At 44.2% G+C, this 26,564-nt stretch overlaps 1 protein-coding gene and 1 long non-coding RNA gene across 13 annotated transcripts in view; one reads left to right on the top strand and one right to left on the bottom strand.

Moving 5' to 3' along the window:
* SIAH1 (siah E3 ubiquitin protein ligase 1) overlaps window positions 1-26,564 on the bottom strand; it is a 78,409-nt gene that overhangs the window by 18,504 nt on the left and 33,341 nt on the right. Inside the window, exon 1 of one of the 11 annotated variants that reach the window (XM_038531118.1) lies at window positions 12,312-12,663. The exons of 8 other annotated variants lie outside the window; for them this stretch is intronic. The gene's annotated coding sequence lies outside the window, so the exon portion shown is untranslated. Of the gene's footprint in view, window positions 1-10,529; window positions 10,555-11,589; window positions 11,780-12,311; window positions 12,664-26,564 lie in introns of those variants that run through there. 2 more of the 11 variants (XM_038531117.1, XM_038531119.1) reach the window with 2 other exon arrangements.
* LOC111092940 lies at window positions 4,937-25,066 on the top strand. 2 transcript variants are annotated; one of them, XR_005355834.1, is made up of 3 exons: window positions 4,937-5,621; window positions 5,878-5,964; window positions 24,805-25,066. It is a non-coding gene; the product is annotated as an uncharacterized LOC111092940 (long non-coding RNA). The 2 variants fall into 2 exon arrangements; XR_005355835.1 differs by lacking the exon at window positions 24,805-25,066 and adding an exon at window positions 9,385-9,566.

The raw sequence follows: 26,564 nt of genomic DNA, 5'->3' as shown, positions 1-26,564 counted from the left end.
AGGGGCCTGTTGAACAAACCTGAACTACTCATTTTCTCTGAGACTACTCCACTCACCACCTTCCCCTCTCTTTTTTTTTTTTTCCTTCCCCTCTTTTGATGGCAACTCCATCTTTCCAGTTACTCAGTTCAAAAGCCTTGAAGTCATCCTTCTTTTTTTTCACATCACATATCTAAAACCACCCAGGAAATCTTATTGTATCCCCTTTAAAAATATATCCAGAATCCAGCCACTCATCACCACCTCTACCATTACCATGTAATACAGTCCAAGCACCATTATCTCTCACCTACATCATTATAATATCTTCTACACAGCAGCCCCCTCCTTGCTTCCATCCTTGTCTCCCACCCCCACCCCAGTATGTTTTGAGCACAGCAATCAGAAAAATCCAGTTAAAATTTATATAAGGTCATGTCACTCCTCTGCTCAATATTCTCCCTTGGCAACCCACATACAATCTTAAACAGCCTGTAAGGCCCTACAGAATATGGTGATTACTCTTTGACTTCATCTCCCACTTCTTTCCCCCTCACTCACTGCACTAGCTTCCTGGTACCCTAAGACTAAGACATTCCGTTGGCCTCTGCTTTAACATACTTTTCTCCTGGATGTACACATAACTAATTCTCTCACCTCCTTCTAATGTTTGTATGCTACCTTCTCAACGATGCCTAACCTGTCCCCTTTATTTAAAAAAGTGACCAGCACTCTGCCCTCTGACCCCTCCACTACATGCTCCTAATCCTTACCCATTCTACCACCTTCTTTCTCTTCCCTCCCTGCCCCTCCCCTACTTCTGCTCTTTTTTTTTTTTTTTTTTTTTTTTTCACAGAATCTATTACCTTCTATCAGGCTACACAATTATTATGTTTGTTGTTGTAGCAGTGCCTCGCCTCCTCAACCTGTAGGAATTTTTGTCTGGTTCAGTGATTTATCCCAAATACTTAAAAATGCCTAGCACACACACAGTGTTGGGTGAACAAATAAATTAGAAAGCAAAGCAACTTTGGACTTTTGAGCAATAATATCCAAAGCTGGATGCAACAGAGCAATGCTTTTTAAAATCCTCAAAGAGAATGATTACTATTCTAGAATTCTATGTGCAACCGAATTATCCTAATAGTGAGGGCAAAATAATGATGCAAAGTTTCAAAACATTACTTCCCATATAAGTTCTCAGGAAGCTCCTGGAGGACAAGCCCTTCAAATTTAAGGGAATGAAGCAAGAAAAAAGGGACAACATGGGCTACAATTAAGGAAGATGTAACTCAGAAGAAAAGTAAGGGAATACTGACCATGACAATTTTACACTAGTGGAAGAAAGCAATGTAAGGTGTCAAGCAACATGAACATGTAGATAAGTGGTAAGGAATATGGGGGCAGTTATTAGCAGTAAGCACAGAGAAAACAAAGCAAACAAAAAAAGACAAGCATTAGCAAGAAAAATTATACAAACTCCTATTAAACAGTACAGGGAAAAAAGTAACATCTTACTATATGGCTCAAATTGTGAATAACTTTTATAATCATAATAATGCAAATACAAAATCATCAATGTCACTCAATTAAGAGAGTATAAATGGGAAAGTTTGTACATGTGATGGTAACAGAAAGCCAAGTTAAATCCACAAAAGGGATTCAAAAGATAAGGCCAAAAACTGAAATCTGGATTTAACAATAGAAGCATGTTAGAGACAAAGACAGTAAATACAAAAATAATCAGCTCAATAAAAATAGTCGCCTCTAGCAAAGGACACCTAGAGAGGTAGGAGGCAGAGAGCTTTTCGTTAAAAAAAACAAACCTAATGGAATATTTTATTTTGAATTATATGTGCATGTAAAACTTCAGGAAAAAGGAAAAAGAAGTTCAAACCTTGGTACAAAGAAACGTCACAAATTGCATGTATTGCTTACAAAAGGACTGAGATTTGTTTTCAAAGATTTGATTCCAAGTATGGGCAAAGCTGTGGGGAAACAGACTTTCCTACACTGTTGGAAATGTCCACTGTGGAAGAAGCTTCTAATAAGATTGGCAGTTTGTTTCAAAATTTAGGAGTATGTATACTCTTTGACCCAGCAATTTCTTCCAAGTCCCTCTTCTAATTTACACGTTGGCAAAGGTGTATGTATCTGGATGCCTACAGCAATCCTGTTTATAACAGCAAAAATAAACTGAAAAATTCAAGTTCTATCTTAAGATAGTGACAAAAAATATGGTCCATGCGACAGATCGCTATGCTGCCTGCTTTTTTTTTTTTTTTAAATACGACAGAGTCATATCTACTAATAAAAAAATCAATCTGTTTAAATGAGTGGGTTTAAAAAAAGCCACATAATCTCATAATCCAATTTATGTTAAAAGAAAAATATAGTTAAGTAAATATGATACGGCTGTTGTCTGTATGTATGCATGCATATAAGAAGAAACTGGAAGGGCACACGAACTACAAAATGTGGCTTAAAGACTTAAAGGCAAGGGATTAGAAAAGAGGAGAAATAAGTCAAGTTTAGAACAGAAACCACAGAGATCAGAGATGGGACCACTGAACTACCAGCACACAACATATCAAAAACTGCAGGATGTACACTATAAACACAAACGTCATCACTTAGAATTACACAGTTCAAACATGTAGTTATTGACAAGGGGTAATCACTTAATAGGAAAATATCTATAAGGATTTATGTCAAAGAAATTAAAATATCCATGGTTGACTTTTAAAAAATATAGCACATACACAGACAGACTAGAAACTATGCCATAATGTCTAAAAATTATGAAGGATCATGGGAAAGATAAGGATTACATTTCTCTACATATTCCTCAAATGCTCCATAAAACATATTATTTTGGTAGTATAAAGGATTAAGTTTCAGTGCATATTTTGTGTTCCCACACTTTCCTGCTGATGAATTGCTGGTGACTTCATAGAAAAATTCAAATACTAAGAAATCAAGAGCTGATTTTGTCTACCTGCCTTGGTGCTTTTTTTTTTTTTCTTAGTTTTATTTTCTTAAATGCCTCAAATATATGGATATTAATAGGGGGAAAAATGGAAACCATCTATTCATATAAAAAATCTATATATTTCATATACATATTTTAGTTTATACTTAGCATTTTAAAAACTAATTATATGACAAAATTTGTCGATCACCTCTCCAAACAAAATCAAAAGAACACAGTCTGCAGAAATCAATTCACAACTATCTGTATTAACAAAACATCTGAAGTAGTCCCTAACAAAGCTAACCAGGGTCCTTGACACACACACACACACACACACACACACACACACACACACACACAAAGCCTGAACTTTAACCAAACTCAAAAGAGCAAAATGTGGGCAGCCCCGGTGGTGCAGCGGTTTAGTGCCGCCTGCAGCCCAGGGCGTGATCCTGGAGACCCTGGATCGAGTCCCGCGTCGGGCTCTCTGCATGGAGCCGGCTTCTACCTCTGCCTGTGTCTCTGCCTCTCATTCTCTCTGTGTCTCTATGAATAAATAAAAAATCTTAAAAAAAAAAAAAAAAGAGCAAAATGTAAAACACAAAGGAGGAAATAAAATAGCAAGAGTTTTGAACAATTAGATTACTCCATTTATTTAAATCAATTACTAAAGTAACCTATCCAAGGCAGTTTTGAAGCTAGTACACACTAAATTTCACTGTATCAACCATCACTAGCTAAGCCTGTAAAAATAACAATAATAAATAACAAGGACAGCATAATACTTCCTATAAAATTCAAGACTGGCATTAAATTCTAATTTTTTTTTTAAGATTTTATCCATTCATTTGAGAGAGAGCAGAGTGAGAGAGCCCACAAGTGGGGGGAGAGGAGGGGCAGAGGGAAAGGGAGAAGCAGATTCCCCATCGAGCAGGGAGCAAGATGGGGAGGGGCTCAATCCCAGGACCCTGAAATCATAACCCAAGCCCAAGACAGACGCTTAACCAACTGAGCCACCTTGGCACCCCTAAATTGTAATTTTTTAAGAAAATATTTCTCATGGGCGCTATCTACTTTAAAAATATAAATTTGTCCAAAGGTTTTCCTTCAACCTTCTCTTTCTAGTTCCTCCCATGTGTCCCCCATGCCCCCTGCCATTAAAAACAAACAGGGGCACCTGGGTGGCTCAGTCAGTTTAGAGTCGGAATCTGACTTCAGCACAGATCTTGGTCTCAGGGTCCAGGGCTGCAGCCCACAGTCTGGCCCCAGGCTCAGTGGGGAGTCTGCTTGTCTCCCTCTCTCTCTGCCCCTCCCCCTGCTTGTGCTCTTTCTCTCCCTCTCAAATAAATAAATAATATCTTAAAACAAACAAAAATCATGAATAAGTTCAACACATCTAGGCAACCTCAAATCCAATGAAAGGTCTTTGTCAGTACCATTCTGGTCACTGTGGCTCAAGCTTAGAGAATAAATTGAACCAAAATAGCCTATTTTCTCAGTATTATTCATCTTAGAGTTCCTGAAGATTTATTTAAAAAGTAAAAGTAATTGGGACAATGGTAGCTGGTCACAATAGTGTGTTCTCTTTGTGAAAATCCATCAAGCTATACCTTTAATTTGAGCATTTTTCTGTTATCTATTTATGCTATACTTCAACAAAAAAGTTTACATTTAGAAACAAAAATACTATTGCTCTAGATATTCTTTCAAATCTCCTGGAACAGTATCAGGCTTCCTCACTGGCTAATGTATCACAACATCTCTCCTCCCTTCCCCTCTGCTCAGTTTCTCAATGTGCCTATTACATCTTTAACCTATCACAGTCTAGTATTCACTAACTATAACTATTCTCAACTGGTGGCTTCACCCATGTTTCCTTTAGAAAATACCACAGAAGCCATCAAATGCTGATATACCACCTCCCCCCCCCCCACCCCTCCCTTCAGAATGAAGAAGTGACCAGGATTCCGGGCTGCCCTCTCACCTGCTCAGGCATCACACCCCTTCTATTATCCTTTCTCTCTCTAACATCAATCCCTGCCTCTTTTACTACCAGACCATGGCTCTAACACCCAAACATGCTCTAGTATCTCCCATCCAGCTTCTGTGAGACCACATCCCCTGACTTCCCTTCTACCTCGCTGGCTCTTTCTGGATGTCTCATAGATACCTCAAATCCAACAAATCAGAACTTTAAATTTTATAACTATCCTTCTCCCCTATCCCACCCCTTTAGGCTGCCCTACTTGGTTAAACATCACCATATTCCACACAGCTGCTCAAGACAGAAACCACCTATTTCCTTCCTTCCCCCTCTTCTCACATCAAATCCACCAACAAGTCCTGTTAATTCTGTCTTCAAAATATATCTCAAATCCATCCACTTTTCATCTTCACTGCCACCACCTTAATCTAGGTCATAATCAACTATTGCCTAATCAAAGAAACGGCCTTCTGACCAATCGGTTCTCCAAACAACAGCTAAGCTATCTTAAAAGTTAAAAGTGAATTATGCTACTCCTTTAATCAAAACCTTCTGATGGCTTCTCAGTATCCTTAAAATAAAATTTACATTCCTTACTTTGACTCAGCAGGATTTGATTCCAGGCTATCTCTCCCTATCATCCATTTGTTTCAGTAACACTCTCTTCCCTCAACTTCTAGAACAGTAAGTACAAGCTCATTCCAGCCCCAGGGCCTTTACCTCTGCTTCTCCCTCACTCTGAAAGGTTCTCCCTTTCCTCCTTTTATCACAGCTTAAAAGTCCCCACTTCTGACAGCAGGTTCTCCCTCCCACCCCCGTATTCGTTACTTCAGCACTTTCAACTCCTTTATAGTAGATGGTTCCCCTTATGAATTTTTCCTTTATGATGGTGCAAAAGCAATATGCTGTCCTTTGAATTTTGAATTTTGATTTTTCCCAGGCTATCAATGTGCAGTATGATACTCTCTCATGATGCTGAGCAGCAACAGCAAGCCACAACTTCCCAGTCAGCCAGGCAATTGGGAGGGTAAGCAACTAGTACACTTATAACCACAGTTTTTCATTTTCAGTACAGTATTCAATAAACCACATGAAATATTCAATACTTCATTATAAAATAGGCTTTGTGTTAGATGATTTTGCCCAACTGAAGGCTAACATAAGTGTCCTTGGCATGTTTAAGGTAGGATAGGTTAAGCTAAGCTATGATGTTCAGGAGATTAGCTGTATTAAATGTGTTTTCAAATTATGATAGTTTCAATTTACAAAGAGCTTATCAGGGCATAACCCCATAGTAAGCGGAGGAAAATCTGTACATATCACAATATGTAATTGTTTATTTCCCTCACGAGAATGTAAATGGTAATATTTAGAGAAAATAAGTAACTTAATAACTCATTTTTTTAGTTACTTAAACAATTTCTATGGATAGGCAATATCCTTTTAAGGTACAAAAGTATGTAATGTCCCTGCTCTCGTAGAGCTTAGAGTCACAAACACGAGTAAGTGGTAGACACAAGAGACACGTCCAGGTCTGATTCTTCAGAGCCCTGTCCCCTTGACCCCTCAACTATACTGCCACTCTAGCATTAGAATATGGGGAATGGGGCAGGCCACAGCAAAAAGCCTAACAGCTCCTCACATGCTAATGAAAATTAAGGCCTTGGAGAGTTCAATCTACCCAAGTAGCAAAGGTAGACGTATGAGGGATTTAAGTAGAATCATGAGCAAAGGCAGATTTAAAGTACAGAGAGTATTCAAGAAACAGAGAATCCAGCTTGACTAGGTAGGGCAAGAGGAAATGTTAGAAGATAAGGTTAGAAAAGTACATTCTAAAAAAAAAAAAAAAAAGTACATTCTAAGGACAGTGTGAAGGTATTAGCCTGTCAAATTCAATAAACATTTAGTGAGAACAAACTGCATGCCAGAAACAATGCTAAACTCTAGACCAACAAGGGTGGTTAAGACAAAGTCCTCGCAGAGATTGCAGTCTACTGGGAAAGCTAAGTACTAGAGAAAAATTACAGTTCAGGAGGATACCTGTTAGAATGGGGTCAAGCAAAGAGTGCTTAGGAACACAGAGAAATGACACCAATTCAAGATGGGAAGTCCAGGAAGAGTGTATCAGCTAAATGATGTCTAGGCTGAGATTACAGAGCTTAGCTGGAAGAGAGAAAATATGGTGCATATAGGCACTTGCAAGTACATAATCAAAAATGGCATGGAAGTAAGAAGAGCACGTTCAGAAAAGGTTGTATACTTACTACCCATATCAAGGAACTTTGGACTTTATACTGAAGTTCTTATATGTTGCCTACATTAGAAAGCTCCCTTCAACTACAGAAGAACTGAAGGTAGGAGAAAGACACCAAAAGCAGACAGACCACTTAGAAGGTAGAAGATTTGAACGTAAATGTGAAAATGAGTGAGAGAGAAGCAATACCAGATTTGAGACAACCACATGGCAACAAAATCAGGACCTGATGACCGACTGAAAATAGAGGGTAAAAGCCTTGGACAGTTGAAAACAATAAAGGTTTTTGTTTTCGACATGCAAATCTTAAGTACCTTGGTACATAAAAGTGGAAAATGACCTGAAGGAAAAAGACACTGTCGAGAGAATGAGAAGACAAACCACAGACCAGGAGAAATTATCTGCAAAAGATAAAGGACTGTTATCCAAAATATACAAAGAACTCTTGAAACTCAACAATAAAACTAACAACGACCCAACTTAAGCCTTAACCTAGCCAAAGAAATACAGATGGCAAATGAGCATGTGAAAAGGTGTCCACATCATCTGTCACCAGGGAAATGCAAACTGAAACAACAAGAAAATACCACTACACATCTTTTTAGAATGGCCAGAATCCAGAACCCTGACACCACCAAATGCTGGTGGGCATGCGGAGCAACAGGAACTCTCATTCCACTACTGGTGGGAACGCAAAATGATATAGTCACTATAAAAGGCAGTTGTGACAGTTTCTTACAAAACCATACATACTCTTACCCCTAAGATCTGGTAATCATGCTGCTCGGTATTTACTCAAAGGAGCTGAAAACACGTCCACACAAAAACCTACACACGGGCGTTTTTAGCAGCTTCATTCATAATTTGGAAGCCAAAATTTGGAAGCAACCAAGATGCTGTCCTCTGGCAGGTGAGTGGATAAATAAACTGGCACAACCAGACGGTGATTATTATCCAGTGCTAAAAAGAACTGGGCGATCAAGTCATGAAAAGACACAGAAGAATCTTCAATGCATATTACCAAGTGAAAGAAGCCAATCTGAAGAGGCTACCTGCTGTAGGATTCCAATTATATGACATTCTGGAACAGACAGAACTATGAAGACGGTAAGAGCATCAGTGCTTGCCAAATGTTTGGCGAAGGGAGGAAGGAATAGGTGGAGCACAGAGGACTTGCAGGACAATGCAACTGTTCTTCTGTACACTCTAATAATGGTGGATACATGTCGTTCATTATGCATTTGTCACAACTCCCAACACAGAACACCAAGACTGAACCATGATGTAAACCATGGGCTTTGGGTGAGAATGATGTGTCAGTGCAGGTACAGCAACTGTAACAAATGTATTACTCTGGTAGAGAACTACTGACAGTGCAGGAGCTATGTAGGACTGGGGGCAGGGTGAGTATGGAAAATCTCTTTACCTTCTGTTCCATTTTGCTACTGAACCCAAAACTGCTCTAAAAAATAAATTCATCAAAAAAAATTTTTACCTGCAGATAAGAGAATACATAGGTCTAAAGTGTTATCAGCACTGTACATAGTAGTATTACCAGGGAATAAATATGTATTGTTAGGCACAGAGGATATAGGAACACAAAACAATTCTTGCCCTTATGCTTCAGATACTCTAATAATTATAGCCATGGAAAACCAAATAGTCTAAAGTGCTTGAGAAAAACTGCTATTTAAAAGTAATGATTAAGGATTTTACGACTATAAAGAGGAGAATTTATCCCCAGTTATTTCTCGAAGGAAAAGGGAGGCAGAGGCAGGATGGGATGAGAAGTCTGATGTTTTCATATATTGGTTTTGTTTTGCTTGGAACAAAACAAGGTAGGAAGGTACACACCAAAAATATTCAGAATTTAAACATTAACACGGTGTGTATGGCAATTCCACAATTACGACCAAAAGTCTGTGACATCCCTTTTTAAGCAAATAAAGAAAAATCTGCAATCTTTGGAAACTGGATAAATCAAGAGCTTTAAAATATGACTTAAAGGGTCACTTTGCAGCGTTACCAAACTTACTGTCACTCTCATTACGTAAGACTTGTTTTCAAAACACCGTATATACTGAAAACAAAGTCCTAGTGTTCACCATCACCATGTCACTGCTGTCATAGCTAGATATTTCCTTTATAACTCCAATTAGTTTTAGCCTAATTACAATATTCTTTCGATTACAGACGTTAAAGAATATTCCTCAACATCATTTTATAAGAACTTCCTAAAGTTCAGAGGGAACAGACATTAAGCTAAAGTGAATTAAATTTCTGAGTGTGCAGTCTGTGGAATACTTATCCTGAAAAGTTCCATATCTATTAATTGTACTGCACTTCAGTTTAAAATATTAATAAATTTTACTAAATTATGCTGGAAAGATGCCAACAGGGGGCATTTGAACCAATTCTTTATCTACAGAAAAATTTTCGCAAAGCAAACTTTAGGGCTGCAACTAACCATTCCAGATCACAAGTTTCTGTAATTTCCAGAATGAGAAACTACAATTTGTATAATCCACTTTAAGTCAAAATCCACTTGTCACAAAGTTCTCCCAACAGCTAACCAATATCTTCTCTTCCACAATTTGAGCCAATTACCTCCCTGATAAAATTACCAGACCATTACATTTATCACAGTACACTTTGCTCTTCCCTTACGTCTAAAAGGGGTGGTCGTTATCTACAGACATCTAACACTCAAAAGGGATTCACGGTTCCACCTTTCCAGGTTAGTTAAAGTCAAGTCCTTGGAATCTAACTGATAAACGTAAAAGCGCTCAAAGGAAACTTAATCACTTTGATTTTTAAAATTCGGGGCCACACAGGACCTATCCAAATCCCTCACTACAGTAACTTTCCAAATGCCATGATCTCAAAGCACCTGCCCATTTATCATCTCTACCTCGTTTTCATTTTGCACAACTAACAAAATGCAGTAAAAAAAAAATCCAAGCACTAACGATGTACAATGTGATTTCACATATTCCGGTCTGGGCACTTCCAACATACCCATCATGCCGAGATGAACTCCTAAGATTAGTTACTAAATAATAATAGCCGTAGCAGCAAACATTTATTAATAAGCACGTCCCACGGGCCTTGCCACTGCTCCGAACCTTCGCCTATTATCCTCTCATCAGTTCTCCAGACAATCCCACAAGGTAGGTAGGTACTGTCCTTACACCCATTTTGCAGATAAGGAAAACGGAGCACAGAGAGGTTAAGCCTCTTGCCCAAGGTCACAAACCGGTGGGGCAGGATGAAACCAAAGCAAGCAGAGTCCAATGCTCCCAACATCCAACTGCTGCTGAAAAGAGTTAACAATTTACCCTTGACAGCCGCTTATCTGGAAATGGTAAATGTTCAACCGCTAGGAACAGGCAGCCCGGTCGCTGCCCTATATCCAGGCTCATGGCTTCTGTGACTTTGACAAATCGGCGACACAACCTGATTTTTCCCAACACACAAACCGGGACTTCTCTGGATGTCAGAGCAAACCAATCCTGAATCCCTCCCAGGAACGGGCAACGAGAGACCCACGCCGCAATGCTGGGGCCCGGGTCCCCCGCATTCCTAAGTTATCGTCTCGGAGACTCGAGAAAGGGGGCCCCCAACTCCCCGTCCAATGAAGCCCAGGAAAGCCAAGGTTTGCAGTGGAAAGCCGGGGCTGCCCTGGCAAGTGGTTTCACGCGATCTGCTCTCTAACGACATAAACAAGGGAGGAGGCTGCATTCTTCCCACCGCACAATGAGGGATCCGGCAGCGAGCGGGAGCCGCCACGCAGCGCCCCCGGGGTCGCGGGCGGGCGGGGGCGCGCGGGGGCGGGGCGGGGGCGGGCGGGGGCCCGGGCCCGGGCGGCGCGGGGAGGGGCCGCAGCGCAGGGCCGGCCGCTGCCCGCACTCAGCTGACCTCCGCCATGTTGGCCGCACACCCCGGGACCCTGCACAACAAAGGCCGGCGCCGGGGCGCGGGGCGCGCGGGGCGCCTCCCCCGGCCGGGCCCGCCTCCCGAGCGCGCGGGGGCCGGGCCGGGCAGGGCCGGGCAGGGCCGAGAGGGGCCGACCCCCGCCGCAGGGCCCGGGGCGCGGGGCGCGGGGGGCGGGGGCGGGGGGCGGGGGCGCGCCGGCTCGCGGCGGCGGGCTGGGCCGAGCAGGGGAGGGGCGGGGAGGGGCGGGGGGCGGCGCTCGGCCGGGCGGCCCGGCTCGGCCCGAGACAAAGGCGCCCGGCGCCGGGGGCTGCCCGCGCCCCCGCCCGCCCCCGCCCGCCCCCGCCCCAGCGGCGCGAGCGGGCCCCGCCGTCCTGCCCGCCCGCCGCCATTACCGGCCTGGGCGTCCTCCTCCCGGAGCGCCCCTCGCGGCCGGCTCCTCCCTCCAGGCCGGGCCCCGCTTACCTGTAGGCGGAGAGCGCGCCTCGGACCCGGGTCCCGGCTCAAAGGCGCTCCGTCGCCGCCGCCAACCCCGGGCAGCGCCACCGCCTCCTCCCCGGGCCGGCACCTACGGGACACGCTGGGCCGCCGCCGCCGCCGCCGCCGCCGCCGCTCGAGAGCGCGCCCCGCAACGGCCGCCCCGGCTCCCCCCTGGCCGCCGCCGCCGCCGCCGCCGTCGTTTCGCGCGTCCTCGAGCCCGCCGCGCGCCCCCGCTAAATACCACACACTGCGGCGGCCGCCATGAGGAGGCGCGGCCCCGCGCGCCGGCCGCCCGGAGGGGGCGGGGCTTCGCGGGCGCGCAGGCGCAGAGGCGCGGAGGCGCAGGGGCGCTCGGCCGGCGGCGGCGGAGGAGGCGGAGGAGGCGGAGGCGGCGGCGGCGGCCCGCGCGGGCGTCGGGGGCATCGCGGGCTTCGGGGGCTTCGCGGGCGGCGCGGTGCGGGGCTCCGGCTCCTCCGCGCGGGTCGCCGCGGCACCGCTCCGCCGCCCGGTGACGGCCGCTGCAGGCTGCCCTTGCCTCCCCGCGGCCGGAGGCGGGGTCCGAGCCCCTCCCTTCGGTCTCAGGCCGCCCTCGGCCGACGCGGGACGGTGCCCACGGCTGCCTTCAGCTGCCTTCAGCTGCCTTCAGCCGGGGCGGCAGTGGGGAGCTTGCGGGGCACGCCTCTTCCCCTGTGTCCTTGCTTACTCACCTGGAAGAAGTCCCTCTCGTGCGGCCCCGCGTTTCCATTTAAACAGAAAAATAGGTGTCGTTCACAGTCTTGGACAGGCACCATGTCTAGATCTGAGCAAACGCCGCTGTCTGAGCCGTTTACGAGCTGCATTTCCGAGCAGGAGCCTCCGTAAAAATGTACGAGCTCCTAGAAACCATCCAGGAAGTGGGCTCTCCACGATCTCCAAACTCCTCACCAATGGGAAGGCTCCTGGGATGGTAAGAGTCTATTGCTAGCACTCCACGAGAGCGCAAAAGTCTGAGCTCCAAAGCCAGAATTCACACAGTTAGGTCAGGTACGGATGCAAGCTGCTACTTTCTGGCTTCTCAGCAAATTGGTGGAGTGTTCTGCGTTGATACCTCTGCTCCTCGACCTGATAACTTTGCTTATTGTGGCTGCTTTCCCTGAAACCGTTAGTACATCCAGTGTTTCCTGAGGTTGGGAAAGTAAGACACCACGTGTGTTCTTAGCTGCAAACTATACTAGTAATACACAACTAATGCTGGTCCCCCAAAGGCCCAAAAATGAGATGGAAGAACCTGGGTGAGTTATGTACAGTTACTGGTGTTCCATCGTTCATTTCTTCAACAATAAATATTTACGTGGCGATTCTAATATGTTGACATGCACTGTACTTGGACATGAATGGAGCTTACTTGGTCAGGAAGACACTCATTTATTCTTCATTCATTTCACCAATGCCAAGCACAGTGCTAGGTGCTGAGAATACAGAGACACTAGTCCTGCATTCACAGAATATATGCAATCCAATGGGGAACAAAGACATTAATCAATCTCACAAATATATCGCGACAACTGTGAAAAATGCTACAGAAGAAAAGGGTGCCTGATGCCAAGAAAGTTTATAACAGGCCAGACAGAGAATATAGGCTATGTGACTCAGTAAGAACTGAAGTCAAAACAAAAACAAAAAACAAACAAAAGAACTGAAGTCTTAGAAGGAATTAACCAGGTTATGTATGGGGTAAGTGGAAGACTTGAACAAGAGAAAAAGCATTTCAGAGGAAAGCCCTGCAGGGTAAGAAGTCTGCCCAGATGCAGGAACTGAAAACCAACCTCTACTGTGGGTTTTTTTTTTTTTTCCCCACCTTGGGGAAACAGAGAAGGGACTGAAAAGGCACAAGGCACAGGAATATGGCACAGGCAATGCTGAAACCGATGAGGTACCGACGGAGATGGGCTTTGTGGGCGAAGAGATCCAAATTATTTAATGGACAATACTTCTCAGACTGGTGAGGTGAAAAAACGATTCACTGATGGACAAAGATGGAACTGAGTCTTGGCTTAGGGGTCAGAGTTGCCCAGAGGAAGACAGAAAGGCTTTCCACGCCGCAGTAACATACTTGAAGGCACCATCACAAGAGCAAATGCCCGAGACTGAGTGTGATGAGGGTGTTGGGCTTGGCTAAGAAATGGGCCAAAATGAGCAAAAGCTGACCAAGGAGAACACTTCTGTCCAGGCAAGAAACAAAGGCCTGAACCAAAAGGTGGCAAAGAGCATGTTGAGGAAGGTGTCAGACAGCTGGATCTGGAGTGAAACCAGTTGGATTGACGGAGGATAGGACGCAAAGAAGAGCAAAGAGCCAAGGTGTCACATCTTTCCAGAGTTAGGTTCTAAACGCCACCCATAAAGAAAAATAAAAGTGTAATCAAAATAACCTGTAAAACTCCTTTGAATTGACCATAAATTACGGTCTACATTATCTGTTTATATAGTCTCATATCAGGTATGTATGTATAAATCGTCAATGCTACTTACACAAAATATAATTTTACAGTATTCCTGATTACATTATTTAAACTGCAGTTTCCTCTCACTTTTCTGTCTTTTTCTTTCTTTTTTTTTTTTTTTTTGGAGGTTGGGGAAGTTATAAGATAATAGAGCTCAGTTTCACTCCAGTGTGGAAGAAGCTTTTCCATTTTCACGTATGATGCATTGGGAATAGTCATGTAGCCTCATACTGGGTACAGGCTCCAAGTGGTCACTTTCTGGCCCTATGGGAGAAGAGCAGCACTGGAGTATTGCTCCCCAGAATTTCTTTGCCTCTACAAATGATGCGATGGGCATTAACTAAAGAAAACTTGCCAATATGACAAAGTTCCAAACACCCTGCTTTGCCAGAATCAAATGTTGGCCCCCCTCATGTCCCTGTCCCTTCTCTTATCCAACAGCATTTTGTCCATCTGAAAATAACAGAGTTTCACCTGGCCCACTGCTGACAGGAGGGAATTCACTTTATTAGCTGGTGGATTCTTTTAAGCTGCAGAGGTTCCTGGGACAAAGTGTTCCCTGGAGATACTACACACAATCTCAAAGTGTTGGATCTTTTACGTCAGCTACTCAGAGGCAACTTCTGCCCCTGGAATTCTCACACTTGCTTTCCTTGGCTTGGTTGGTGCCTGCTCTCAGCTAGAAGAGTCAAAATTACTTCTTCCTTCTCCTGCTTCCTGATTATGTAAAACTAATCTCGTTTGATTAATTTCATCTCCACGAATCTTAACTAGATTTAGGAAGGGCTCAATCTGATTTAGTGCATTCCTATTGGAGGTATGAATGGAGGATCGGTGGGGCATGCATATCATGACTATAAATGTTAAACATTGGAAGGAAAATAGCCCAGTTGTGAAGTAATTAGGCACCCGTTTCTGAATAGAAAGACAGCTCTACTTCCAGGACAGTTAATCTGTAGAAAAGCGTCTTGTAAACTGTAAAGCTGACCCCAGTAGCGCTCTGCGTGATGGTATTTCGGGATGGGTGCTAACTAAATATTTTCAGGCCATACAGGGCAAATATTTGAGGGTAGGGAACCTTCCTATTCCCCTCAAATCACATCAAATGACAGTTCTATCTACTACACGGGGACATAAAGTGCTAGTCTTGTAGCTGACCCCTAGTGCTGCTCTGGTGAAAGCGAGCAACTTGACTGTCCTCTCTCCTGCTTATGAATAAAGCAGACAAGCAGACACCAATGACACATCTATATTTTGGGATTTTTTTTTAAAGATTTATTTATGATAGACATAGAGAGAGAGAGAGAGAGGCAGAGACACAGGAGGAGGGAGAAGCAGGCCTCATGCCAGGAGCCTGACGTGGGACTCGATCCCAGGCCCCCAGACTGTGCCCTGGGCCAAAGGCAGGCGCTAAACCGCTGAGCCACTCAGGGATCCCCTATATTTTGGGATCTTACATGAATTCATAGTAACTTGATATTTAATATGGGTCAGATACCAACTCATTGGCATCTTCTCATTGACAATCAGTCTTTTCATGATGCCTGGTGAGATTCTATCCAAGGGATGAAGCAGGAGCAGGTAGGATAAATAGAAAATGTTTTGACTTACTGCACTGGTCCATGATCTTTAAGAATTGAGCCACCTTCTAAATTAGATGTCATTATTTCCTTCACATGGGAATTCTCTAAAAATACACACATACACATGCATTCCTCCTCACCCCACATTCTCTTACATGACTATTTTTAAACTGTTCCATGAATTAAAAGCACTCAGACACACGTGGTTAGCCAGATCTTTGGGCATACCAGTGTACTTGATTTAAGAAACACGAATTCAAGGGCGCCTGGGTGGCTCGGTCGGTTAAGCGTCTGACTCTTGATTTCAACTCGTCATGATCTCAGGGTTGTGGGATCAAGCCCCACATCAGTGGGCTCCATGCTATGAGTGGAGCCTGCTTAATATTCTCACTCTCCCTCTGCCCCTCCACTCTCTCCCTCTAGAAAGAAAGAAAGAAAAAAAGAGAGAAAGAGAAGAAGAAACATGAATTCAAATTGTATATATTCAAATTATATATATATTACATATATAACATATATAGCCATATACAGCTATGTATATCAGATATAATCCATACTGTCCCTCCTATACAGATCAGATATACTCCATACTGTCCCTCCAATACAGTACAATGCTATATAGTAACTTTCCAAATGCTCCCAAAAGCTCAAAGCCTTAGCCTCACTTAGCATTAGGCTTCCATCCCCACAATCACCAGCGCCCTTTTCCCAAAGCACAAATCCTGCCTTTGTTTAATCCTTGTCCTGCTGCTGCTCTAATTAGATTTCTGAATAGGTCTTGCAATCCCTGAATTTTTGGAAGGCCTATATTTCAAATTTCTCTTCCATCAAGCCTCTACTAGTTCACTGACTCATTTGATGAATGTGTTAGTGTCATTCAAGGAATACAGGCTGTCCTCTAAATAGTAATATCAAATTGTCCTTTGCATGGAATATACACAATCTCAGATAACATCGTCAAAGTTGGCAAAACTAGTTAAGATAGTAAAGATGTTTTCAAGTGTCTAACATCAATACAGTTGTTTTACAATGGACCAGTTCACAAGACCAAACCCATCACTCCTGGATCACTGTTGGGCTGTTTGTTTCCAGGTAATAAGAAACTACTGCTAACCACTCTTATGTTAGACCATCAATACCCATTTATCATTCAGCTTAGGTGGACAGCTCAGAAGATATTAGCATTTCCTTCTCAGCTTAGCTCTGCTGCTAGCCAAACCGAAAACCTTTCTTGGCCTGAAACTGGGAGGCACTCCTCCCTCCTAAATAGATTCCTATCAGCTTTGCAAAGGAAAGCAGGTCCCCAACATGTCAGACATGCCTGAAGCAGAGCAGAAACAATGTTTTCTTTATCAGACACACCTGTTGCCAGTCATTCACTGTCTGGGGTTAGTGAATGTATTACACAGCATCCAAAACAAATTCCGCCAAATATGGTAGAGAAGAAATTGGAGACACACCATGAATATCCAAAAAGATGACTGGGACTAACTGTGGATAGTTCCAAAGAGCCGAAATGATCCAAAAATACATTAACCCACAACTGTTTTCTCCTTGAATTTAATATATTTCTTCAGGAAAAAGACTACATGTTAGACACCAAATTTTGCAAAAGGCTAAATAAATCATGTCGGCTTGTATGCCGGTCTGTGGGACTAGGTGATCTTAACAACAATCACTTTCCAAGTGTCAGCCTTAAATCGCTGAAATGCAATTAGCATATTAGTATAGTCCTGGCACTTTGGCTCCAATCCCTGCCCTCACTCCTTCTCCTCCACCCTCAATACACACATGGACATTTCTTTATAGCCATCAGGGTTTAGCCCTTTTAAAAATTGTATGTTGAGCTCCTGTTATGTGCTAAGAAGTACACTACGACTTCGGAAGGCAAGGGCATGAAAATTCACCACTGTGTGCCCATCAAGGGATAGCACGGTGCCTAGTACAGACAGAGCCCTCAAAATTTCTGTTAAGCAAATGAAGAAATATGAGACAAGGACTATGTCCTTAAAAACTCTGGCTGCTGATGGAATATATTTCCCATTTTTCTTGTCCATGTTTTCACTCATGGTCAGAAGATATCTTCTCCTTTTTTCTTGGAAGAACTAGCATCTATTGAACTCTTAACATGCTTAAATTTACAGGTTACTTCATCTACAACTAAGAGTATGTAAGAAGGGTACATTTTCGGGCTGAGGAAACTGAAACTCAAGACAGGATAAATCATTTTCCCAAGGGCACACTCCAATAAGCGGTGGAGTGAAAGTTGACATCCAGGTCGTCAGCGCTCCAAAGCCTTTGCTCTTTTTTTCTGTGTCTGCGTGTTTCAACAAAGTTAGCTGATCTATAGGGGTTTACGCATGAATTCTTTTTAAATTCAGGATTTTTATTTTAGAATTTTAGAATTAATAAAAGTATATATTACCTGGAAAACTATCGACAACTATGTTAGTTAAAAAAATTGGGGATCCCTGGGTGGCTCAGCAGTTTAACGCCTGCCTTTGGCCCAGGGCACGATCCTGGAGTCCCGGGATCGAGTCCCACGTCGGGCTCCCTGCATGGAGCCTGCTTCTCCCTCTGCCTGTGCCTCTGCCACCCACCCTCTATGTCTATCATGAATAAATAAATAAAATCTTTAAAAAATAATAATAAAATAATAAAAAATAAAAAATTAAGGCATGTGTATAACATGTAGAGTATAGTAGTGACTACTAGGAGCACTAAAGTGCTAAAGTTGCAGAAGGCCCATTAGGAGGGGTGGGGAATCCGGATGAAGATGGGTGGAGGAGAGGGGGACTGACTTTCAGTTAGCGTGCTGACTGACTTGAGAACACATGCACGTGCAAGCTGGAGGAGGAGCAGAGGAGAAAGGAGAGGGATAAGCAGAGTCTGCGCTGAGTGAGTGCAGAGCCCGATAGAGGGGTTCTGTCTCAGCACCCTGAGGTCATGACCTAAGCTGAAATCAAGAATCAGATGCTCAAACGACTGAGACACTCAGGCGTCCCCTTTATTCACCTGTATTGTGTTGTTTTATAATTAAAAGCAGTAAAGATGATAAAAAGTCTTGAAGGACAAAGTCTGTGAGTTCTAGATGGTGCTAAGTTAGAGACCCCAGGCAAGTAATCAAACCGGTTTGCCTTAGCTCACTCATCTATAACTAGAGATCTCTTTGTTCCAGGTAGTAGTGAAGATTAAATGAGTGAATCCATGGGAAGCATTTAGGACAGGGCCTGACTGGGGTAGATGGAAAGAAACAGAAAGCAGTTGGGGGATGGGCACAGTGGCAGACAGAATAATGGCCCCCCAAACACCCACAAGCTAATCTTCAGAATTGTGACTATGTCCCTTTACAGGGCAAAAAGGACTCTGCAAATGGGATTGAGTTAAGGATCTTGAGACAAAATTATCCTGGACTGTCCCAGTCGATCCAATATAATCATAAGGGTCTTTAAACAGCAAAGAGGCAAGCAGGAAAGTCAGAGAGAAGGACATGTGAGGACAGAAGCAGAGATCAGGGTGGTGCTGGGAAAGAGCCCTGAGCCAGGAAATGCAGGCGGCCTCCCGAGAGTTGAAAAGGCAGAGAAACAGATTCTCCCCTGGAGCCTTCCAGAAGGAACCAGCCCTGCCAACACCTTGGGGTTAGCCCATGAGACTGACTCTAGACTTCCTGACCTCCAGAACTGTAAGAGCCGCCTGTGTTGTTTGAAGCCATTGACTACAGTAATTTGCTACAGGAGCACCAGGAAGCTGGAACAGACACAAAAGGAATTGTAAGCCCTCAGTCAGTAAAGATGGAAAGAGAAGTGAGAGCCCACTGAGGATGGCTCCCTTTCGAATATCACAGAACATCTGGAAACAAAGCAAAAAACATCCCTGGATAAATCTGCCAACCAAGAGAAGGCAGAAGGATGTCTGCCTGGTTTAGTTATGTTAAGGTGGAAGAGGCCATCAAAGCTCACTGAACTGTGTGTTGACATGCACAGAATCTCACAGCCTTTTTGTCCCTCGAGAGAAAGCAAATGCCTGTCTGCTACTATTTTAGTGAGACTTACCCCTACACATTTGAACAATTGATTCTTCCTGTCTCTTTGGTAGTCAGTAAGAAACAGCTTCTTGCAGTTCATCTCTTAATCAACAGAAACACTGATAAACCCAGCTGACTTTGCAGCACGTGTCGATGTGTATTCATAGACGCATTTCTCCTCTTTCTTGTTCTCTCTTTCTCTTAATAAAAATGTAGCTCTCAAAGATACCCGGAGACGAGCACCCAGGCTTACAACATTACAGCTTTAATGAGCCAAGAATTCTATTTTTTCCCTATTACACAGAACAATAATTCTTAACAGCTTAAACTTTCAAAGCACTTCACAAGCATTTAATTAATCCTCTCCACTGCCAAAGAGAAGGAAACTGATATTCATAGTATCTCATCCTGACATCCTTTAATTTGGCAAGACTTCCGCTGGCTTTGAAAAAGTGTCTGTACCACTAAGGTTATTTGGGCCACTGTTGCTTAATCGGTCCTTCTTACCTAATGAAACCTGCTAATCGGAGCGGTTTAAATTGCCATCTCATCAGGGCTAGATGGGGCAGGGGGAGCTGCTCTGAGCCTGGAAGAGAAATGGCAGTGATTCCCTCAGAGAAATGACAAAGCTCGTCTGTACCGAACCTGCGAGATGTGGCTCGTGATTAAGGCCGGTTGCCAATTGCCTCAGAGCCTGATTCACTCCATGGAACTGGGGCACGATGTGTATCGTGAGCCCTTCTCAGACCTCTCTTGAGGCCCAGAGGGAACCAGCAGCTGAATTTCACTGTGCTCTTTGCTTAGTCTCTCAGATGTGTGGGAAGCTCTAGAAAGCCCTACTTTTCACTCTGTTCAGACCCGCTTCCTGCCAAGGGTCTCACGAATATAGACTAGCCATGCCACCTTGCAGACCAAACCAGACTCTCTGCCAGCCCCGGGCCCCACAGGCCTTTGGCCTCCTCAGCCTCCCACCAGGCCCGCTCTATCTGCTACATCTCGGACTAGCTAATCTCTTCCACTCCATTATGTCAGTTATGCGGGGGCCAGAATAATGCCAAAGCCTATTTTCAATTCAAGGAAACGAAATTCAAGAAATGCTTTCTGAGTACCTGCTGTGTTTCCAAGCACTGTGGGATCCTAGCTAGATAGGGTCCCAGGCATCAAGAACTGGGATTTTGAGTAAGATAAATAGCCAAATAACTATCATACGATAATGGAGGTGCCAACAAGCTATTGCTGAGAGACAAGGGCATGAAGAGAGAATGGCATTTGTGGGGGCAGGGAGGAATTGCTGGCAGGTTTTTGACAGAGGTGGTATTTAACGTGGCCCTTAGAGGGTGTGATTTTTAGTGAGCATAATGGGAAGGTGTGATATCATGACATAAAAATATATATATTTGGTCTTTGCCCCTGACGGAAGCTCCTGTGTTCTAGACCCTTCCATTCCTCATCTTATGCACCTCTCTATGTGGCTGTTCTTCTGTATCCTTTATAATATTCTTTATAATAAACACTTTCCTGAGTTTTGTAAGCCATTGGAGCAGGTTATTGTACCCGAAAGGAGGAGTTGTGGAACCCCCTACTTTGCAGCCAAGTCATTCCTTGCAACTGGTATCTGAATTGAGGGCATTCTTGTGGGATCGAGCCCTTAAACCTATGGAATCTGATGCCAGCTCCAGGTTGTTAGTGTCAGAATTGAATTGAATCGTAGGACATCCAGTCAGTGTCTGGAGAGTGGAACTGATTGTTGGTGTGGAAAAGTCTCACACATCTGGTGTCAGAAGTATTGTCAGTAAAAATAACTCAGAGGAGGCATTCCAGACCAAGGGACTGGGAAATGTGCAGGGTGTATGTGGGGAAAGAGAAGCTCAGTTTTGCTGGGCCCTCAAAGAAGTATAGCTGGACAGCCAGGTTGAATCAGATTGTTCAGCTTTATGGGCAATAAACATCTATTGATGTGTTGCCCCAACTTATTCTCGTACCACTGTCAGAATATTCTGCAGATCCACATATCATCCATATTCTTTACTTCACATCATTCTGAAGTCAATTCACTGTTATGTAAATTCTTTTAAGATTTTATTTTTAAGTGATATCTACACCCAACGTGGAGCTCAGACTCCCAACCCCAAGAGGTCAAGAGTTGCATGCTCTACCAACTGAGCTAGCCGGGGGCCCCTATGTAAATTTAATGAACACGCTGTATCAGGGATCACCAAATGGCCCCACAGACCAAATCTACCCAACCATCTGTTTTTGCATAACCCACAAGCTAATAATAGTTTTTAGATTTTTAAATGGTTGGGGGGAAAAATCAAAAGAAGAATATTATATGACATGTGAAAACTATATGAAATCCAAATTTTAGTGCCCGTTGATAAAGTGTTTTTCAGACACAACCATACCCATTTATTCACTCATGGTCTATGCTTTGTGCTATAACAGCAGAGTTGAAGAGTTGTGACACAGACCATACATGACCTGTCTAGTCTAAAATATTTACTCTCCTACCCTTTATAGAAAAAGTTTGCCGAGATGCCTCAGTGGCTCAGCAGTTGAGCACCTGACTTTGGCTCAGGATGTGATCCTGGAGTCCTGGAATCGAGTCCCACATCGGGAGACTGCATGGGGCCTGCTTCTCCCTCTGCCTATGTCTCTGCCTCTCTGCCTCTCTCTCTCTCTCTCTCTCTCTCTCTGTGTGTGTGTCTCATGAATAAATAAATAATTTTTTTAAAAAAAGAAAAAGTTTGCCAACCTCAGATATGGAGCAAATGCATTAACATATACATTTGGAAGTCCTGTCACTTGTTCTAAATGAAAAACAACTGGAACAAATAATTTTTTAAAAGATTTTATTTATTTATTCATGAGAGACACAGAGGGAGAGAATAGCAGAGACACAGGCAGAGGGAGAAGTAGGCTCCATGCAGGGAGCCAGATGTGGGACTCGATCCCAGGACTCCAGGATCACACCCTGAGCCAAAGGCAGGTACTCAACTGCTGAGCCACCCAGGGATCCCCTGGAAAAATCATTTTAAAATAAAAGTCATACCAGTGGTACACACTCAAGTAACACCTTAGGAAAGTACTGATTTCCTGCGCACCTCCTTTGAGGCAGGTGCTTTTCGCTAAACACCTTTATATGGGAAGATACTGATAACAGCTATAATGTGGCTCATACTTTAAGGTGAACTGGATGAGTGCTCTATATACATTATTTCATTTAATCCTCAAGACACTTGATTGGAAACAATGCTGTTTCCCTTTAGAATAGAAGAAAACATAGGCTCATAGAGGTGGAGGAACTTGCTCAGAGTCACAGCAGTATCGACATATGTTAAGATTTCATCTCAGGTCTTGGCATTTCAAGCCTATTGCAGGTTAAACATCAAAGCCCACAACCTCACATCAACCATGAGATAGCAAAGCTAAGTTGAAGAGTTCGTTCTTCTGTCTGTACCCAAGAGGAGCCCTTAAAAGTTTCTGAGTAGGGAGGGTAACATACTCAGAACCCCTGATATACTAGCATGGTGGACATACTGAGGAGGAAGGACTGGACTGGATACCCTGCAGACACATCAGTCCGTAGGCTCTCATAGGCAGTTAGTAATGCAGTAGTGAGGATAAAATCCAAAGAGCTTAGTGTCCAACTGGACATGTGAGGTGAAAGAGAGGAAGAGTCAGAGTGCCCCAGGTTTTGATAGTCGGAGATTGGGGGAGGATGGGCAGATGGTAGGAAGGGGAGCTAAATGTAGACAGGGCAAGCTGAGTGGCCTGTGAGGTAACCAGATCAAGAAATGCAGCAGAAAGAAGGATATCTGGGAATAGAACTTGAGAGAGTAGTATGCTTTGGGGTATCATCTTCCTAGAGGGGGTAGTTAAAATCATAGGAGCCAATGAGATGTTCAGGGGCAAGAGGATATAGAGAAACAAAAAAGCATCAAGGAATGTCTGTGGAAGGTGGGAGAGGAGCCAGCCAGAGGAGTTAGATCAAGAGAGCAGGGGAGGAGGGCCCCTTGTAGAGATCACAGAACCCAGGGATAGCAGCAAGGAGTGAAAGGGACTTCTAAGAGGGCCCCTGGGTGGCTCAGTCAGTTAAGTGTCTGCCTTCAGCTCAGGTCATGATCCCAGGGTCCTAGAATCGAGCCTCATGTTGGGCTCCCTGCTCAGTGGAGGGAGCCTGCTTCTCCCTCTCCTTTGCAGCTCCTCTGGCTTTCTCTCTCTCTCTCTCTCTCTCTCTCTCTCTCTCTCTCCCTCTTTCTCTGCCAAGTAAATACATAAGAGAAAGAAAGAAGAAAGAAAGAAAGAAAGAAAGAAAGAAAGAAAGAAAGAAAGAAAGAAAGAAAGAAAGAGAAGAAAGGGACTTCGAAGGGTGCTACAGAGGGACACCTCGGTGGCCCCAGTGGTTGAGCATCTGCCTTTGGCTCAGGGCATGATCCTGGGATTTGGGATTGAGTCCCACATCGGGTTCCTTGCAGGGAGGCTGCTTCTCCCTATGCCTGTGCTTCTGCCTCTCTGTGTGTCTTTCATGAATAAATAAATAAAATCTTAAAAAAAAAAGAAGGGTGCTGCAGATCTGTGTACTTCTGTGGCCAGAAAATAAGAGAAGCAATGTAGAGAGAAAATGGGTGAATGACTCAAAGACGCAAGACAAGAAGTGACAGGAAAAAGAGTCACTTAGCCTTTGCAAGGAAGAGAAACTTTTCAGTGTGATGGTTTGAAAACATATCTCAATTATGCCTTCTTTCAAAAAGTGGTGCTTAATTCTCCAGCCCTTCTATGTGGTTTGGACTTGGTGACTCATTTCTAATAAATAAGACAAAATCCATAGTGTGTCACTTTCAACACACGGGGGTGGGGGTGGGGAGGCATTTGAGGGTGCCTGGGGGGCATGGTCAGTTAAGTGTCCGACTCTTGGTTTTGGCTCAGGTCCCAATCTCAGGGTCATGAGATCAAGCTCCATTTTGAGTCCACAGTCAACATGGAGTTTGCTTGACATTCTCTCTCCCTCTCCCTCTGCCCTGCCCCCATTCTCTCTCTCAAATAAATCTTAAAAAAAAAAAAAAGACACTTGTTTTCCTTCTTGGTCTCTCTTTTGGATCATTTGCTCTAGGGGGTCCAGTCACTTTGTCATGAGAACACTCAAGTGACCCTCTGGAGAAGTCTACATGGTGAGTAATCAAGACCTGTTACCAACAGCCAGCAAGGAACTGACACGTCCAGCCAACAGCTTTGTGAGTGAGCCGTCAGGTGACAGCAGCCCAGCCCACAGCTTGACTCCAACCTCACAAGAGAACCTGAATCAGAGCCACCCAGCTAAGCCACTCCCAGATTCCTGACCTACAAAAACTGTTTAATAATCTATGTGTGTTGTTCTAAGCTGCTAAGTTTGGGGTAACTTGATAGACACTCATAGATAATTAATAAAGTTAGCAATAGGAGCCTCTTGGCCAGGAACCACTAGGGTTTCCCCCTTTCCTAGAATATCCAAGAAATATAAAACCCATAGAAGCCTCAGGGTCTCCTATTCCAGTTCTCCAGAGTTGGGGAAGGCTTGGTGGCAGAGCTTACACAAAGACCCACGTTTCCAAATTCCCTATGCAAAGTGAAACACATCTGTCCAGCTGCTAGGCTCTTCCTCCTCACTGCATTTGCCCATCTGCTCATGCAACAAATATTAAGCACCTACTTCATCTGGGAGCTGGCTAAACAGCACTGAGCAAGACAGACCTGTTCTCTGGAGTTTACATTTTAATGGGGGAAAGGCACTGATGATACAAGCAAGCACATAAATAATTGCAGGCAGCATTGGGTATTCTGGAGAAAATAAAACAAGGTGCTGGGGAGATTCCTAGGGATGAGGGGGCAGAATGCGACCATAGGTAGGGAGTAAACAATAGGCTTGCCCCCATCGTTGTAGGGGCCAGACAGAAAGCACAGATGGAGATCCCAAACATATGTCTAAGTATTTAGAAGTACAAACAAGCTAACAGACTATTAATGAAAATATGTTCTACTATCCTATGTGGAAAATATGCCCTCATAAAGACCTGGAATACCAGGTCTGAACCTAAAATCTGCAGACTTCCCAGACTCCCACACCAGAACACAGCAGCATAGAGAGAGCCAGCTCGACCTTTAGCACTCCTCCTGACCTCTTTCTCCCCCGACCTGTCCCTTGCCCCACTCTGCCTCACATCAAGGGGCCTCACACCTGCCTATGTGGACACTGTAGCCCAGTATCCTGGCTCTGACCTCAGCCTGCTCCCAGACACATGACTGAGCTGGTGTTCTCCTGAACTTCTGTCCACCTGCTGGAGGGCACAAAGGGAGAGGAGGTGCACAAAGCCTTAGGGCTAGTCCCAGGGCTGTTGACCAGGTATCCCAAGGTCCAGCTAGGTTAAGTGTGGTCCAGAAGAGGGCTCCAGGTGGGCACCTCTCCATGGCTCCTTAGGTGCCTCATGCCTGAGGGACGTGGCCAGAGGAGGGGCCAAAGCCCATTACAGGCAGTGCATCATTTCTCTCCTGCTGCTGAAACACCACAAACTTAGTGGCCGAAAACAATACAAATTTATTGTCTTGAGGTCCTATAGGTCAGGTAGGATCTCACAGGATCAAAATCAAGATGTTGGCAGACTACATACCTTTCTGGAGGTTCTAGATGAAAATCCACTTCCTTGCTCATTCAGGTTGCTGGTGGAATTCACTCCCTTGCAATTATAGGACTGAGATCCGCACTTCCTTGCTGGCTGGCAGCTCAGGTTCATTCTTACCTTCTCTGCATTCCCGACCCATCCCAGAATCATAGGCTAATCAGATTGTTTGCCTTGGAAGATGGCTTTGAGGACCCTGGGCCACCCTGCCCCCCAAACA

Source organism: Canis lupus, chromosome 2, assembly GCF_011100685.1.
Source record: "Canis lupus familiaris isolate Mischka breed German Shepherd chromosome 2, alternate assembly UU_Cfam_GSD_1.0, whole genome shotgun sequence".
Lineage (NCBI taxonomy): Eukaryota > Metazoa > Chordata > Mammalia > Carnivora > Canidae > Canis > Canis lupus.
The sequence above is the reverse complement of the archived record's forward strand: the minus strand, read 5'-3'. Positions and strand labels throughout refer to the sequence as shown.